General features: G+C 45.7%; 1 long non-coding RNA gene across 1 annotated transcript in view; it reads left to right on the top strand.

Moving 5' to 3' along the window:
- The window catches only part of LOC130358560 (uncharacterized), a 39,340-nt gene extending 35,602 nt beyond the window's left edge, over positions 1-3,738 (top strand). The window contains exon 3 of the long non-coding RNA XR_008889567.1: positions 3,553-3,738. This is a non-coding gene — a long non-coding RNA (uncharacterized LOC130358560). The remainder of the gene's footprint in view (positions 1-3,552) is intronic.
- The last annotated feature ends 13,374 nt before the right edge of the window (positions 3,739-17,112 follow it).

Here is a 17,112-nt window from a genome sequence, read left to right as displayed (position 1 = left end):
TCTACTGTCACGATGCCGGCTGGCAGGAGGTGGATCCTCTGTGCCAGAGAGGGATTGGCGTGGACCGTGCTAGTGGACCGGTTCTAAGTCACTACTGGTTTTCACCAGAGCCCGCCGCAAAGCGGGATGGTCTTGCTGCGGCGGTAGTGACCAGGTCGTATCCACTAGCAACGACTCAACCTCTCTGGCTGCTGAAGATAGGCGCGGTACAAGGGAGTAGACAGAAGCAAGGTCGGACGTAGCAGAAGGTCGGGGCAGGCAGCAAGGATCGTAGTCAGGGGCAACGGCAGGAGGTCTGGAACACAGGCTAGGAACACACAAGGAAACGCTTTCACTGGCACAATGGCAACAAGATCCGGCGAGGGAGTGCAGGGGAAGTGAGGTATACATAGGGAGTGCACAGGTGAACACACTGATTAGAACCACTTGCGCCAATCAGCGGCGCAGTGGCCCTTTAAATCGCAGAGACCCGGCGCGCGCGCGCCCTAGGGAGCGGGGCCGCGCGCGCCGGGACAGGACCGACGGAGAGCGAGTCAGGTACGGGAGTCGGGGTGCGCATCGCGAGCGGGCGCCACCCGCATCGCGAATCGCATCCCGGCTGGAGGCGGTATCGCAGCGCACCGGGTCAGTGGATCTGACCGGAGCGCTGCAGTAGCGAGAGTGTAGCGAGCGCTCCGGGGAGGAGCGGGGACCCGGAGCGCTCGGCGTAACAGCTGGTTTGTAACTTATGGCGATTCCACGGTATATAACGGTATCCCCCCCCCCCTCAAATTAATTATCAGCCCAGCGCTGCGCTGTCCCCATCGGGGTAAATACTCACATATAACCTGCAAGCGCTGCCCTCCTCGTCCTCCTGTTTGTTGCGGGCTGCCGGCGCTGACACTCTATACTGTATGCTGTATGCCTATGCCCGGGCTGCAAAAGATAAACAAAATAAACTTTAACGCACGTTCCTACGTTGGCCTCACGCTCTTCCTGGGATGGGAACGTCGGAGAGCCATCAGCCTATCACCGGCCGCAGCGATGTTCCACCTCGTCCGGGGATAGGCTGAGCGCACTGTCATGCAAGAAGCCAGCCGGTGGAACATCACTGCGGCCGGTGATAGGCTGATGGCTGTCCGACGTTCCCGTCCCCAGGAAGCTGGTCCGGACCGACGGGGAAGGTGAGTTAAAGTTTATTTTGTTTATCTTTTGCAGCCCGGGCATAGGGATACAGCGTACAGTATAGAGTATACAGCACCGGCAGCCCGCAACAAACAGGAGGACGAGGAGGGCAGTGCTTGCGGGTGATATGTGAGTTTTTTCCCCGATGTGGGGACAGCGCAGCGCTGGGTTGATAACTCATTCATTCCCGAGGGGAAGGGGCCACACCGGTATTGCATGACAATTTCCAATGAAAAGAGAAGACTTTTTTTTTTTATCTAACACCGGTATTGTAGTATGGGGAAAAATTCATATCGTGCAGTACCAAAATTTCGGTATTTGGTATGAACCGGTATACCACCCAGCCCTATGAACAGGTGCACAGCTCAGTGCAAAAATGAGAGCTTTATCTTCTAAAGAGCCATGCACTTTTAGTAAACACCCTTTAACTGGTTGTCCGAAGATTAAACACATTTTCAACAGTCTAATAAATGAACATATATTGGTAAATAAAGTAATTTTACTCCAATTCTGTCACGCTTTCCTTCTGCTTTTGATGCAAACTGTCTGCTCTGTTGTTTTTAGCCCAATACCCTTTCTGTTGCACATCCTGTAACAGACTTCCTGTTCCTGTGTACAGTACACTCTAGCCAGGAATTTAGCCAATTCTATCACCATCTGTGAGGGAGGTGTAATAGTCAACAAGGTATAATGAAAAAGTGAGAGAGTTAGTTGAATTCCTGGCTAGATGCACTATACAGAGGAACAGGGTGTCTGTTACAGGATGTGCACCAGGCAGGGCTAATGAAGACAACAGATCAGACAGTTTGCATCAAAAGCTGAATCAAAGCATAAAAAAAAAAACACATAAAGGTAGTAAAATAACTTAACTTACCAATATATGTTCATTTATTAGACAGTTAAAAGAGGTTTCATTGTGGACTACTTCTATAAGTATATAAAGCTGTAATAGGCAAAACCTGGATCAGGCAGAGTTATTATGGTGCTATGTTTTAAGGATTTTTATGATCCACTGTGGAGGTAGCCGGAGGGCTTATCTCTGCATCCCTGGGGTCCATTGCTCTTCATTTGATTGAAGCAGGCTACACCAAATGATCACAGAGCACACAGATCAATGGTGTTCTATGGAACTCCATTGATCTGTATGAGGAATCTATTGATTCCTCCTAAAAGTCCTCCTAAGGGGGCCACTAGAGTGTAAAAAAAAATAAATAAAGTTAAACAACAGTTAAAAAAAAATACATAAACCCCTTCCATAAACGTTTAAATCACCCTCTTTTTCCCATTTTCCATATAAAAAATATGAAAAAAAAATAAAATAAAAATAGACATATTTGGTATTGCCACGTGCGTAATTGTCCCAACTATAAAATTATTTTGTTTCTGATCCTGCCATGTGAACGACGTAAACACAAAATCATTTTTTAAATGAAAATATTGCTGATTTCGGTCACATCACATCCCAAAAAAAAGTAATAAAATGTAACAAAAACTATATTAAAAAAAAGGGGGTGGGGCAATGCATTTTCGGTTTCAGTTTTCGGCCAAGCACAGCCTAAGTTTTCGGTTTCGGCCCAAAATTTCCCTTTTGGTGCATCCCTATGGAATAGGCTGCACAATTCCTTTTGCCTTACTATCTTGATGATTACATGAACTAAAAGATTGTGTTTGGATACCACATGGCCTGCTGGTGTCGCAACTAGTAGACTTTGAATAGTCCGTTCAAGTAGACACAGGACTGTGGCTCAGCACAAACAGTGTGGACAGTCGCCTGAAGAAGATGTAACGATGCGGCTCAACACCACCAGCGTGTATAAAGAGATGTGAAGATACAATAAGTAGCCTTATTGGCATCTGTTTGTGATTTTTATATCATGAGTACACATGGCAACAAAAAAAGGGGAAGGAGATATGCTCATAGATGTATAGGGTCCTGTGGTAAACACTCTAAATATGAAACCAAAAGGAAAAGAAACCACTTGAAAACGGACCATGTATAAACTAAAATGAATTTTATTTAGAATAATATAAAGACATATAATGATTACACACACAGCGTGGACAAACAGAAGTGGGAACCAGGGAGCAGGGGGAGATAAAGAGAAGGTAACAATAGTATATATAGTGTCCAAGTGTGCTGAACAATTTAAAGTGCCAGCAGCGTGCCAAATGAATAAATAGGACCAATATGTTTAAAAACGCACACAAAACGGATCACAGAGAAAACCAGATGTAATAGTGGCATAAAACAGTAACACTCCCTCCGCTCCCCAGTTACCCACCAGACCTCCAACACGTTTCACCCAACGGGGCTTTATCCAGGAGTGACACATGGGTATATGCATTTTTGAGCTCTGGGGATGACTATGTAATGGTTTGTAATTTCAGCTCCAAAGAGTCATGCCCCTTCAGATCATCACATGACAAGAACAAGTTTACATCCTTATAGTTATATTTAATAAAAGTTCCTTTAAGACTACAAACAGATATCTTGAAAACCACTGGAAATTTATAAACAAGATATATTAGAAAATGTTTAATCCTTTTGTTGATTTATCAATAAAGAAGCCAATGAAGCAAGATTTAGTGTCTTAGTAAAAGCAAAGTGGCTGTTACCAAGATGTAACACAATTCATACCTAAACGGCTATCTGGCAGCGCAGACTGCTTCAGCAGCCACCGGATAGCCGTTTACGTTGCCCCGTGTGGTCCGCCGACGATCACTTACCTGTCCTCGGGGCTCCGACGCGTCATCTTCGGGATCCCCTGCATCGTCGGCGCTCTCCATCGTCGTCATCACATTGCTGCGCACGCCCTCCCGTCATCCAATAGGAGCGGCGTGCGTAGCAACTTGATGGCGGCGACGGAGAGCGAGGATGCCGGGGAAGCAGAGGCCTTGCCGGAGCGTCGGGGACTCCCCGAGGACGCGGCGACAGCGATGGACGGCGACATCCAGGGCAGCGGTGACGAGCGGTGACGGTCCGGAGCGGCGGGGACATGTGAGTATAACCTCCAATACCAGTGGTCTTCAACCTGCGGACCTCCAGATGTTGCAAAACTACAACACCCAGCATGCCTGGACAGCCAACCGCAGGTTGTCGACCACTGTCCTATACTTTACATTGCACGGATCCCTCAACATACGATGGTCCATTTGGAACGGATTACCATCGTATGTTGAGGGACCACTGTATTCTAGTATTAAACCGTCACCAAACTAAACTGGGATCCTGTTGTGGAGACATCTTGAGACATCTTCCTGTCTGCTGTTAATCTCAACCATGAGCCAGAAACATTCTGTCATGATCCAGAGGAACTTCCTAGACTTAGACCTTACAGTTGTCTGGTGGCATTTCCCTCCGGCATGCACTGGAGGGAAACTAATAGCAGAACTGATCCCATTGATTTGAATGGGACACTTCACAATTATCCAGTGTGTCAGCTGATTGGACTCACCTGACCGGCACCAACAGGGTAGCGCATCTTGCTGCGTTCCCTCGTACGGTGATCACAATCTAAGGACACCGGATGTTACACAACTGATGCAAGTTTCACTGAAGCTGGACGCTGGATATTTGTAACTCTAGCCTAAGTAGGACTGGCCCACTAGTGGTCAGTGTTTCAGACCCTGACTTCATAAGAAATTCTAAACACAGTGGAAATCATGGATTCCAGCAGAATTTCTCAAATTTACCACATGTACACAGAATCAACCTTAACCCTGTCAATGTTTGTTTGTTTTTAAGGCTCATTTATGGCGACATGTGGTAACCATGGTAACTATTACAGCTCGACCATTTTTTAGGCATATGCACACCAAAATAAAGCAGTATAAAGTATCCCTGGTTGTTGGTAGATGCCTGCCGATGTTATTATGCACACGGAGGCATGGGAAGACGCAGTGGCTTTTTCCAAGTGTGCCAAACATGACCCCTTTTTTTTGTGGATGAAGGGTTGTGCACATGTAGGCCTGGCTGGAAGGAGGGTGATGGTGTTACTAGTAGTATCCAGCGTACAGCAGGTGGTGGCTGAATGATGTTACTAGTGTACAGCATGACATGGCAGACTTATGTCAATAGCATACAGCAGGAGTTTCAGCCAGGTCTACGCATACACAACACATGCATGTAGCATCACCAGTCCAGGAACCATATTATTGAATTTTAATTCCAAAATTAAAAAACTTAATTGAAACATTTTCAAATTTAATTTAAAAACCACCACCTTCCTACTACTACAATTATATGGTTCCGGGACTGGTGATGCTACATGCATGGGTTGTCTATGGGTAGACCTGGCTGAAACTACCAGCAGAACATGTCATAGTGGCTTACTGGAGGAAGTTGTAGTTATCTGCGTAAAGCAGCAGGTTGATACATCTTTAAAATCAATTAGAATTTTGCCAGCTAGGTTACCCAGGCCTGGCTGGCTGCAGGGAGGTTGCAATAGCAACCTTCAGCATGTCACACAGTGATTTAATCGATGGAGTTTTAGTGTTCTGCATACAGTAGCAAGTTGAGAAAACCTTCAAATTAAATTAGAATTTTGCCCCAGCCAGGCGGACCAGGCCTCGCTTAAAGTAGCAGGTTTCCAAAAAATCTATTTGAATTTTTCCCCAGTAAGCCAGGCCATGTATGCCCCAGCCAGGTGGCCAAGGCCTGGCTGGGGAATCCCACTGAGACCACAGCAAGAGAGCAAAGCTATTGTTTGGCCATGTATTGCCCCTGGCCGTAGCTACTGCTCCATGTATCAACTGTGGCATGCACTGTTCTGCACACAGACTAGTTCACGGAGTGGGCCACCCTCTCCACCAAATGACTGTACAAAATGGAGATGACTTGCTTTGCAAAATAATGCCATACAACACCTGGCTGCTGTTGCTGCTACATGTACTAGTACTGCCACAATCATTCTTACTGGCAGAGAACATGGCTGGGGTCTTCTGCCCTCTACCCTTTCTGTCCACCAACTCATTTTCTAGGCATTTTTTTTTCTTGGTGAATTTTCACCAACCTACTTGTCAGATCTAAGTTTCAACACTGTGAATGCTTTTTGCGTGGCAGAAATGACAGCACAATGAGTATTGAAGGTGTTTGCGGCGCAATATTAAATTCACAAGAACTGTATTAGCACTTCAGGCTAGATGCATGTAACTTCAACATGTTTTTTGTGTGGCAGAGATGACAGCACAATGAGTACCAAAGGTGTTTACGGAACAATATTAAATGCACCAGATCTGTATTAACACTACAGGCTAGATACGTTTAACTTTAACGTTTAACTTTAACATGCTTTTTGCATGGCAGAGATGACAGCACGAGGAGTACTGAAGGTGTTTCCGGAAATCTGTTATATTCACAACTGTGTTGACAGGCCCTATAGATATATAGTTGCCACTTGAATACACTTTGTGGGTGGGTAGCACAGATTAATGCACCTCACTGGCTAATCTAGCTGGTTCAGGAACACTATTATAGTGACAAATCACTACTATGATGACAGGCCCTATAGGTATGTAGGTGCCACTTGAATACACTTTGTGGGTTTCACAGATCACCGCTCCTCACTGGCTACTGTAGCTGGTTCAGAAACACTATTCAATTTAGGTATATGCAGGTAGGAGCCTTGAAAAAGGCTTTGGATTTGTGGTAGCAAAAGATGAGCCCTACTAAAGCTGTGATTAAGATGTCCCCTTATATGCTGCTTTGGTGTATAGGAGTCTCTATAGGATTCTTGTATGGGGATTGAATCCTTTTCACACATACACACACACACACAAGGTCTCTCTTTCTAATCTTTATCTCTTTCTAATCACTAAATGTCATTATTTCCTCTATCTTTCGAATATGTATCTCTCTATTTCTATTTCTGTCTCTCTCTCTCTTCAGCAGTTCCAACACTCTGAATGCAGTGGGTAACGTCACTGCCCTCTTATCTGTGTAAAAATTCCCTCCCCCCTTACTGTGTCCTATTGGCCTTTATACTGATTGACACAGTAAGGAGCCAATCACATGATAGACCTGGCTTATCATGTGATATGCTGATATCCCTGACATAATCTTACCAATTGCTGGCCACCCTGCTTCTTCTGTTCTCCAAAAAAAACATGCTTTCACAGCTATTCGTGCTATTTACCAGCTCGCGCAAGCTTGAGAGTTCGGTGAGCAGGAAACATCCTAAAGTTCGAGTCGAATCTGGGTTTGCCGGATTCAGCTCGCTCATCTTTAGTCATTAGCAATTACTTACAGACCCCCATATACATGCTGTCTTGGATTGGACAAGTGTGAATTCGCTTTCCACAGGGAGAGAGGAATTCACCACTGCCAGACCCTTCTGTTTGTGGCTTATCTCATATGAGAGCAAAATATAGGGCATGAGAACCCTTGTTGGAAATTAACCAAGGATCATTTTACATCTGGTTATCTAAGATGGTAGAACATTCATAGATAATGGGCCTCATTTATCAAAACTGTCTTATAGTAAAAACAGGAAGCTAAAACCTAGAGCTCAGCTCTAGTCAAATGGAATCTGACCTCTGGTTGTAATGGGCAACAAAGAAAATTTCGATTAATTTGCCTCAATAAACATAGAAGCATTTCACTATAACTAATAAAGAGGAACATGTGAGAAAAGAAGGGAGTGAAGGAAAAAGAAAGAAAAGATAGAGAGAGACAGAGTAAGGAAAAGCATTTGAAAAAGAGAAGTGAGGGAGAGTAGGGGAAGAAGTAAAAGATCAATAAGGGATATTAAAGAGGAGGAAGTAAGGGGGAAGCATGAAAGAGAGAGGTAAAGACATAAGACAGAAAGAAAGGAAGTGAGATAGGGAAGTGGGAGGAAGCAAGGAAGAATGGAAATTATTTTTCAGAAACCTTAAAATCAAAGCCTTAAATGTAAATGTCTAGATCTGTTTACAGATTGTTGGAAGTCATATGACTGCTGTAATATGTCACACTGCTGTAATGTAATGGAAATCAATGTCCCTGCCCAATGGGTTGGATTGGGGAGCCAATCAATTGATATGACAGCCTGAGGCCTTCTGAAGTCCTTGATGCCGGCTGTGACAGAGCTGCTCATATAGCCTACCATAGGTAATAATAGCAATGCATTGCACTTAAAAGTATTTAAAAAAATAGTCAAAAATATTTTTAAAAGTATATAACTCACAATAATAATAATAATCATAATTTACTATGTTATAACAGAACAAAAACTATACAAATTGGGTATCATTGTAACTTTACTGACCTGTGGAATACAGACAACAGTGCACAGTAAACAGCATAAATACAAAGACCACAATTACCCCCGCCCATCACAAATCTGCAAAAGCGCTTTTTATTTCTAGATTTTATTTCAATAACTATTTTGTTTCTGTTCCACAATATATTGCAAGGCAAAATGCTGGGTGTCCTTACTGTTACGCTGAGCGCTCCGGGCCCCCTGCCAGCCTCGGAGAGCTCACAGCGTGTGTTCCCAGGCAGCGCTCCGGCGTCACAGCGTGTGCATCCCCGCTCTCTAGGGCGCGGGACTCTTAGATCTAAAGGACCAGTGCACAGGTGATTGGTGCCTGGTCCAAAGTGGTTCATTAAGGGTTAAGCTTTGTGAGAGGGAGTGCTGTTTGGACTTAATTAGGCCTCACCTGTGCACTGCCTATAAGTACTGTCTCCTCCCACAGCCTCCTGCCGGATCTTTGTTGCCTTTGTGCCTGAGAGAAAGCATTCCTTGTTCCTGTGTTACCCTGCCTGTTGCCATTCCCGTTGCTACTGACTTCCGCCTGTGAACCTGAGCCGCCTGCCCTAACCATTTGCTACGTCTGACTACGCCTTTGCCTGATCCTCTTGTACCTTGCCTTATCTCAGTAGCCAGAGAGGTTGAGTCGCTACTGGGTGGAACGACCTGGGGGTTACTTGCCGCAGCAAGTCCATCCCGCTTTGCGGCGGGCTCTGATGAAAGCCAGTAACTCCTTAGACTCCGTTCCCCTGGTACGGCCCACGTCATCACCTCTCTGGCACAGCGGATCCACCACCAGCCTCCTCTACCAGCCCGGATCCTGACAGTAAGATCTGGCCATGGATCCCACTGAGGGGCCTTTGCCAAGTGTCGCTGACCTTACCACCATTGTGGCCCAGCAATCTCAGCAGATCACTCAGCAAGGTCAACTTCTGAACCAGTTGTCCACCGTGACGCAGCAACTTCTGACAGCCCAGCAGCCACCATCTCCACCGCCTGCTCCTATGCCCCCACCCACTCAGCCTGCTGTCGTTTCCAGCTCCAGATACCGCCTGTCCATGCCGGACAAGTTTGATGGTGCCTCCAAGCAGTGCCGTGGGTTCCTGTCACAGTGTTCTCTTCACTTGGAGATGATGGCCGACCAGTTTCCTACTGAACGTGCCAAGGTGGCTTTTATAGTCAGCCTGCTTACCGGGAAGGCCCTGGCTTGGGCCACACCGCTTTGGGACCGCAACGATCCAGCCACTGCTACTGCCCAGTCCTTCTGCCAAGAATTCCGGAGTGTTTTTGAGGAACCAGCCTGGGTTGCCTCAGCAGAGACTGCCTTGTTGACCCTGAATCAGGGAAATTCTTCTGTGGGCGAATACGCCATCCGTTTTCGCTCTCTGGCCTCGGAACTGTCCTGGAATAATGAAGCGCTCTGTGCCACGTTCAAGAAAGGTCTGTCCAGTGACATAAAAGATGTTCTTGCCGCACGGAAATGCCTTCTACCCTGAGTGACCTCATCCACTTGGCCACCAGGATTGATATGTGTTTCGCCGAGAGACGAGAGGAACTCCGTCAGGAGAAAGGAAATGTTTGTATGAGACGCTATCGTTCGGCTCCTGTCTTCCTGCATCCACTGCAACCCTCTGCTGGGCCTCCTGCCAAGGAAGCCATGCATGTGGATCGGTCACGCCTGACCCCTCAAGAAAGGAACCGCCGTAGAGACGAGAATCTGTGTCTGTACTGTGCCAGTACACAACATTTCTTAAAAGACTGTCCTCTCCGTCCGCCTCGTCCGGGAAACGCGCACCTAATAACGTTGGAGAGGCGTTGCTAGCTGTGAACGCTACCTCTCCACGCCTTACAGTGTCTGTGCGAATCTGGGTCCCAGCCAAGACACCCTTCGTTGCTATTGCCTTTCTGGATTCCGACTCCGCCGGCAACTTCATTGACGCCTCACTTATAAGCAAGTTTAATATTTCAGTGGTCCGTCTTGTCAAGTCCTACTACATTACCACTGTCAATGGTGAGAGACTGGATGCTACCGTTCTCTACCGTACTGAACCCCTCCAGATGTCTGTTGGAGTACTTCATTCTGAGAAATTGGAGTTTCTTGTTCTTCCTCATTGTACTTTGGAGATTCTGCTAGGTCTGCCCTGGCTCCAGCATCACAGTCCTGTCCTGGATTGGTCCTCCGGGGAGATCCGAAGTTGGGGGTCATCTTGTTTTGGCAAATGTCTTCTGCCAGTTTCTGCTAAACGTGCATCTTATACTCCACCTCCTCCAGGCCTTCCGGAACCATATTTGGACTTTGCAGATGTCTTCTGTAAAAAGCAAGCAGAGACTTTGCCCCCGCATAGGCCTTATGATTGTCCTATAGACCTCATGCCTGGCACCACTCCACCTCGAGGAAGAATTTACCCTCTCTCCACCTGAGACTCAAGCCATGTCAGAGTATATTCAGGAGAACCTACAGAGGGGGTTCATCAGGAAGTCTTCCTCACCAGGTTTCTTCTTTGTCTCTAAGAAAGACGGCTCTCTGCGACCCTGCATCGACTATCGTGGTCTAAACAAAATCACCATTAAGAACCGATATCCCCTTCCACTAATTTCAGAGCTCTTTGATCGACTTCGAGGTGCCAAGATCTTCACAAAATTGGATCTGAGAGGTGCCTATAATTTGGTCCGAATTCGAGAGGGAGACGAGTGGAAGACTGCCTTTAACACACGGGATGGTCACTTTGAGTATTTAGTCATGCCTTTTGGCCTGTGTAATGCCCCGGCCGTCTTTCAAGAATTTGTTAATGACATTTTCCGAGACCTTCTCTACACTTGTGTGGTGGTGTATCTGGACGATATCCTCATTTATTCTCCTAACCTTGAGCAACACTGTACTCATGTTCGTCTGGTTCTGTCTCGTCTGAGAAGAAATCACCTTTATGCCAAGTTTGAGAAATGTCCCTTTGAACGATCTAGCCTTCCTTTTCTTGGTTACATCATCTCCGCACAAGGCCTACAGATGGACCCTTCTAAACTCTCGGCAGTTCTGGATTGACCTCGTCCCACAGGTCTATGGGCCATACAGAGGTTCCTGGGTTTTGCCAATTATTACCGGCAATTTATTCCACATTAATCCACCCTGGTGGCTCCAATCGTGGCCCTGACTAAGAAAGGGGCTAATCCTAAATCATGGACTCCTCAGGCTGAAGAGGCTTTCCGCACCCTGAAGTCCGCCTTTTCTTCTGCACCTGTCCTCACCAGACTGGATTCCTCGAAGCCCTTCTTCTTAGAGGTGGATGCCTCCTCTGTTGGAGCCGGAGCCGTACTAACCCAGAAGTCCTTAAAGGGGAGATCCGTCACCTGTGGGTTTTTCTCCAAAATCTTCTTGTCTGATGAGAGAAACTACTCAATCGGAGACAGAGAACTTCTTGCCATCAAGTTGGCGCTGGAAGAATGGAGACATCTCCTAGAGGGGTCTGTTCACCCTGTGAACATATTTACGGACCACAAGAATCTGTCCTATCTTCAGTCTGCTCAACGACTTAATCCCCGCCAAGCCCGATGGTCTCTGTTTTTCGCCCGGTTTAATTTTCTTATTCATTTTAGACCGGCTGCCAAAAACATCCGGGCTGACGCTCTCTCTCGCACCTCAGATGTCACCGGAGAAGTGTAACCTCAGCATATCATTCCTCCCGAGTGATTGATTGTTTCTGCTCCTGCGGATTTACGTCTTCTTCCTCTGGGCAAGACCTTCGTGCCACCTCGTTTTCGTCTTAGGGTACTCAAGTGGGGACATTCTTCACTGACAGGCCATCCAGGTCTTCGGAAAAACCTACAACTGATCTCCAGAAGGTAATGGTGGCCATCTTTGGAGAGGGACTTTAAGGATTTCGTCCAGGCCTGTGCTGTGTGCGCCCGGGACAAGACACCCCACCAGAGACCGGCAGGCCTGCTTCAGCCGCTGCCAGTTCCAGAGACTCCATGGTCCCACATCGCCATGGACTTTGTCACCGATCTCCCACCTTCTCATGCAAAACTGTTATTTGTGTGGTTGTGGACCGGTTTTCCAAGATGGCACACTTTGTACCTATGTCTGCTCTTCCTTCTGCGCCATTGCTGACGAAACAATTTCTTTCTCACATTTTTCGGCTCCATGGTCTACCCACACACATTGTATCCAACAGAGGGGTACAGTTTGTGTCTAAGTTTTTAGGTCCCCGTTACTTCGGCCCCTATAGAATCAAGAAGAAAATGAATCCCGTGGTCTATCAGCTCCATCTCCCTTCCTCCCTCAGAATACCTAATTCTTTTCATGTCTCCATTCTGAAACCAGCAATCTTCAACCGTTTTTCCCCCAAGGACATTTCTCCCACTCCTGTGTATGGAACTTCAGATGTGTTCTCCGTCAAGGAGATTTTGGCATCCAAAGTGGTTAGAGGGAGAAAATTCTTTCTGGTCGACTGGGAGGGCTGCGGTCCTGAAAAGAGATCTTGGGAGCCGGAGGAGAACATCCTAGACCATGGCCTCATCCTCAAGTTCTTGGGTACCAAAAGAACCAGTGCACAGGTGATTGGTGCCCGGTCCAAAGTGGTTCATTAAGGGTTAAGCTTTGTGAGAGGGAGTGCTGTTTGGACTTAATTAGGCCTCACCTGTGCACTGCCTATAAGTACCGTCTCCTCCCACAGCCTCCTGCCGGATCTTTGTTGCCTTTGTGCCTGAGAGAAAGCATTCCTTGTTCCTGTGTTACCCTGCCTGTTGCCGTTCCCATTGCTACTGACTTCCGCCTGTGAACCTGAGCCGCCTGCCCTAACCATATGCTACGTCTGACTACGCCTTTGCCTGATCCTCTTGTACCTTGCCTTATCTCAGCAGCCAGAGAGGTTGAGTCGCTACTGGGTGGAACGACCTGGGGGTTACTTGCCGCAGCAAGTCCAGCCCGCTTTGCGGCGGGCTCTGGTGAAAACCAGTAACTCCTTAGACTCCGTTCCCCTGGTACGGCCCACGTCATCACCTCTCTGGCACAGAGGATCCACCACCAGCCTCCGCTACCAGCTACCAGCCCGGATCCTGACACTTACAATCAGTTAAGGGGAAAAACAAGCCCTCATATCGCTATGCATATGGGAAAAAATATGAATTTCGGCTCTTAGAAGGAGTGGAGGAAACAATGAAAATGCAAAAATTAAAATGTCCTGGGTCAATAATAATACAGCAAATATTTATTCCTAGATTACCGAACCTTTTTATTTTTTTTTAGGTGTTTTAGGTTAATCTGCATATCTGGAAATGAAAACTTGTGATCAATGTCCTGCTGATCTCTAATGTGGTCAAACTTGGCTTCGCCTAGTAAGTGTCATGTGCATGAAGGGAGCCACAGAAAACAGCTTGATGTACAGGAACATAATGAGTAAGGAAAGGAGAAGATGACAATCAAAGCTCCAGTGACATAAAAATAACACTTAACTGGGAAAGCAGCTGTGTACAAAGACAAATTATTATCACTTATAATGACCATTTACAGCTTTTCTGTGCTCCTCTGCATCTCAAGAAGCATTTTAATGGCTTTCTAATCGAAGACTAGATTATTGCTAGCCCTCAAGTTCACTTTCTCTGAAATAGCTATAGGTAAGCCATATGTGTCCTTTCTGTTTCTTTTTTTTTATATTTATTTCACTACAGGAGTTACTTTTATTAACACGAACCACATTTCATCATCTAAAATTGTGACTTTTATATTTATGAAGCATGGCAAGTAATGTGATTATACAGATTGGAGTAAACACCGTCAGATATTAGTTATGCAAATGCATCAACAAAATCAGAAGATAAACACCAACTGTAATTTCATTCCAAAGACACTTCGGTGTACGCCGCACACTAGAAAAATTACATTATCATCTATGAACCTAAGTATACTGTAAATGGCATTTATATAGGACACAGTTACCAGTTAATAAATAAGACTTTGCATGATGCATCTCATACTGTACTTAGATGTCTATTCTGGCAAATTAACCCCTTCCTACCCATTACTATAAGGTACATCATGACAGGATGTCATGTGATATCATATTATTATGACAATGCCATTGTTACCAGTGTGACAACTTGGGGGGTCACTCGCCCACAGGGATCACCAGCTCAAGTATCTGAGATGGTTGGTGAGCCACAAATTGCCAAATTGCAGTCCAACTCTTTTGCAGTTAAGTTGCTGCGCAGAGCAGCTTAACTCTTTTGTCACAGAAAATCAGCAAATCCGCTGCTTGTGACCTGACTTTGCCTGCTGATTTTGCACTACACTGCCTGTTGGTTTTTGATGGCTCTCCTTATGCACAGAGCGACCACTGCTCCGTTCATGGAGTGACCACTGCTTTGTGTACAGAGTGGTGTAGACACTGTACGGAGTGGTGGTTGAAATGCCTTCTCCATACATGTCTACAGGGAGGTGGAGATACACAAATACAGTGCTCGTGTATCTTCGGTTCTTCCATAGTGCATGGAGGGGGAATGTGGATTACCGCCACTCCGTGCATGAGGAGAGCTGGTGTTCTGAACAATAATCTTAAGAACACTGGGGCATTGGGCGGGAGATCATGGGGTGTCCATCTGCTGGATAGGGGATAAAAGGTTAAGTACCGGAGTTCCCCTTTAACCCTGTGTCTTATGATTTAGTACTTTATCTGCCCACGTGCAGCTGACCTAGCCTATCTGACAATCTGACAGTCACCCAGTTGGGGGCCGCCGTTTAGGATGGATCTTACAAGTAAGTAGGGACAGTGGTCTGGACGAGCTCAAGTTTAGCTCCCTATGGGGCATGACAATTCTTAACTCCCACTATTGTACTTTATTCTCCATTATATTATACCAAATGTCATGCCCCATTTATAGAATAAAAAGTCTCCTTTTCCAAAAAGTATTAAACTTTCTACGTTTGCTTAAAAAGACAGCTTAGGGTGATTCACTTGGCAGTATGATTAACTTTAGAAAGTATATTTTTGCTAGAACTAAGTGTAACTCAATAGTACTAAATTAGAAATATACAATTACAAGACATTTCCTGCTCCCTGTTATTCCTATATGAAAACATTTTTTTTTTATCATAAAGCAGAAAGGCTTGCAATTATTGTGCTCCCCCTGGGCCTTTAGCAGTCATTACCTAGCAGGAGGCACAACCTAGTCATTATTGGAAGGCAATGGACAAATATGGAACATTTTGTTCTCATACTAAAATTGTATTTTCCCAGCTGTACAGCAGTTTCAGTACAATGTGATCGCACAACTAAGTCTTGTTTGTTGGAAATATCTCTTTGCTCCTAGTTATTTAATTATTGGAGCAGTAAGATGTTCCCATTAGAGTATATTAAATCTAATGCAATGGAGCTTCTTTCGGTATATCATAAGCACAACATTATATGAAAAGAACAATTCTTTTCCAATGGAGGATGGTGTCCCTTTACTTACATTGGGGGACATTTATCAAGGGATTCAGAGCTGTACTCTAAAGTTGTAGAAAAAGTCGCATTAACACCTAAGCAAATTTTTGTGTGACTTTTGGCTGTAAGCAAAAAGCTACAAAAGAGCGTACGAAAGTAATTTTTTTTCACTTGGTCAGGGATTTATCAAGTGTGAAAGTCGCACAAAAAGTCGCAAGGCCTCCAAAACAGCATAAATGTAAGCCAGCCCAGTCGCAAGGCCTCCAAAATGGCTTTGGAGAGCAAATTTTTATATTTTCTGCTGGCAGCCGTGATCTCGGCTCCAGCGGGAAATATGATATAACTGTACAAAGGAGCCCCGGCTGGCAGCCGCCCAGGCTCCCTCTGATTCTAACCCAGCTTCCCTAACTTAATGATGAGGACACTATTTCACATCCCCCTGCTTGTCTCCCACCCGCCCACACTGCATATTAGAGATGAGCGATTCGAAGTTGACGAACCCCAATTCGTTACGAATTTCATGAAAAATTCGGTTCTCAACGAATGCGAATTTCGCCGCGATTCGATTGCGCGAATCGCTTCATTAAACTCCATTTTACAGCGTTCCAGGCTATTGGAGACCTAAGATGGCGGATCCACATGTGAGTACATGGGGCAGGGGATTATGAGAGGGCGGGAAACAGCGTCGGGAATGAAGGTAGGCGGGCTGACCCTGAATCACATGTGAGATGCAGCCTATCAGTGTTCACTGACCCCTGTGATGTTACAGCCCCTATATAACCGGCGGCCTTCTTGCCTCTCTTCATTTCATTGATGCACTCAGATGGAGAGGACGGGACTGCGTGTGTGTGAATAGCTCATACCACAGTGTTACACTGCAACTGCTAGTCACATTAGCATTAGGGAAAGGCAGGAGTGCAGAGTGCTGTGCTGTTACACTGAGAAGGATCATTGATAGCTAAACCTCCTATTCACTATTTATTGAGCATTGCAGCAGAGAGGGACAGATAGCTGTCAGCTGCCTCATACAGATCTCCAAGCTGCCTGAACTTTCTAAAGCATCTTATCTCCTCATTTTTCAGGCCAATTGAGTTTATTTTTTTTTGCTCCACAAATCTTCTGCTGCTCAAAATTGTGTGACTGAGTGCAATTTAGGGTTTAATCCCTGGATTTTTTTTTTTTGTGTGGTGCAGCACTGTTGGGTCCTGCTGCTGTTCAGAAATACGTGATTTTCAGTGGACTGTAGTGCATTTGTACCATTTTGTACCTATTAATCTGTCAAGGGGCTGCATACTGTGCAT

Source organism: Hyla sarda, chromosome 2 (genome assembly GCF_029499605.1).
Source record: "Hyla sarda isolate aHylSar1 chromosome 2, aHylSar1.hap1, whole genome shotgun sequence".
Taxonomy (NCBI): Eukaryota; Metazoa; Chordata; class Amphibia; order Anura; family Hylidae; genus Hyla; species Hyla sarda.
The sequence above is the reverse complement of the archived record's forward strand: the minus strand, read 5'-3'. Positions and strand labels throughout refer to the sequence as shown.